The sequence below is a fragment of the Rutidosis leptorrhynchoides genome, chromosome 3 (assembly GCF_046630445.1).
Source record: "Rutidosis leptorrhynchoides isolate AG116_Rl617_1_P2 chromosome 3, CSIRO_AGI_Rlap_v1, whole genome shotgun sequence".
NCBI classification, from domain to species: domain Eukaryota; kingdom Viridiplantae; phylum Streptophyta; class Magnoliopsida; order Asterales; family Asteraceae; genus Rutidosis; species Rutidosis leptorrhynchoides.
This window is the reverse complement of record NC_092335.1, coordinates 127570620-127572639: the sequence shown is the minus strand read 5'-3', so window position 1 is coordinate 127572639 and position 2020 is coordinate 127570620.

Sequence of the window (2020 nt, the reverse complement as noted above, 5' to 3'; positions counted from 1 at the left end):
TTGAATAAGATACCAGAAAAACTATCTGATCCAGGAAGTTTCACAATTCCATGTTTTCTGGGTAGTCTTAGTTCAATAGAAGCATTAGCAGACTTAGGTGCTAGTATAAATCTAATGCCGTATTCACTATACGCTAAACTAGACCTTGGAGAATTAAAACCAACCAGAATAAGCATACAACTAGCCGATAGATCAATAAAATATCCTAGAGGGATAATGGAGAACATGCTAGTTAAAGTTGGTACTTTAGTATTTCCAGTAGATTTTGTTGTTCTGGACATGGAAGAAGATTCTCAAGTTTCTCTCATATTAGGAAGACCATTCTTAAACACGGCTAAAGCAATGATAGACGTGTTCGGTAAGAAACTGACCCTAAGTATAGAGGATGAGAGTGTTACCTTTTCAGTTGATAGAGCAATGCAACAACCACAATCTGCAGATGATACATGTTATTATATTCAAACTATAGATGCACATGCAGAATTATTAGAAGAATTTCCAGAATTACAAGGAACAGGAGAATGTTCTTTAGGAGAAGGTAATGAACCAATTGATGAAGCTGAAATGTTAGCTACACTAATAGCTAATGGATATGAACCAACAACAGAAGAAATTCAAATGCTAAAAGAAGAAGACAGATATCGATACAAATCATCGATAGAAGAACCTCCGAAATTAGAGTTAAAGCCACTTCCAAACCATTTGGAATATGCTTATTTACATGGTGAATCTGAATTACCTGTAATAATATCGTCTTCTCTTACTGAAAATGAAAAATCACAACTCATTTCTGTGTTGAAAGCTCATAAACCAGCCATTGCATGGAAGATTCATGATATTAAAGGAATAAGTCCTTCGTATTGCACACATAAAATCCTTATGGAAGAAGGTCATAAAACGTATGTGCAACGCCAACGAAGACTAAATCCTAATATGCAAGATGTAGTTAAGAAAGAGATTATTAAACTGCTAGATGCAGGTTTGATATATCCAATTTCTGATAGTCCATGGGTAAGCCCAGTTCAATGCGTGCCTAAGAAGGGTGGCATGACTGTCATTACAAATGAGAAAAATGAGCTTATTCCTACTAGGACTGTAACAGGATGGCGTGTATGTATTGATTATAGAAAATTAAATGACGCCACCAGAAAAGATCACTTTCCCTTACCTTTCATTGATCAAATGTTGGAAAGATTAGCCGGAAATAGTTACTATTGTTTTCTAGATGGATTTTCCGGATATTTTCAAATTCCAATAGCACCCGAGGACCAAGAGAAAACCACATTCACGTGCCCTTATGGTACTTTTGCTTACAAACGCATGCCATTTGGACTTTGCAACGCCCCTGCAACCTTTCAAAGGTGTATGATGGCGATTTTTCACGACATGATAGAAGAATGCATGTAAGTTTTCATGGATGACTTTTCAGTCTTCGGTGATACATTTAAATCATGTCTAATTAATCTGGAACGAATGCTAATTAGATGCGAAAAATCAAATCTAGTACTTAATTGGGAGAAATGCCATTTCATGGTTAAAGAAGGCATCGTTCTTGGACATAAAATTTCAAAAGAAGGAATTGAAGTGGATAGAGCTAAAGTAGATGTAATTGCTAAACTTCCACATCCCACCAATGTTAGAGGAGTTAGGAGTTTTCTAGGGCATGCCGGTTTTTACCGACGTTTCATAAAAGATTTTTCTAAAATTGCCACTCATATGAATAAACTCCTAGAAAAGGATGCTCCATTCATCTTTTCAGATGAGTGTATCAAATCTTTTAATATTCTTAAAGAGAAACTCACTAATGTGCCGATCATGATAACACCAAATTGGAATCTACCATTTGAACTAATGTGCGATGCAAGTGATTTTGCAATGGGAGCCGTTTTAGGACAAAGGATTGAAAAACGATTTCAACCTATATATTATGCTAGTAAGACATTACAAGGAGCACAAACGAACTATACAACTACTGAAAAAGAACTCCTTGCTATTGTCTTTGCTTTTGACAAATTTCGAT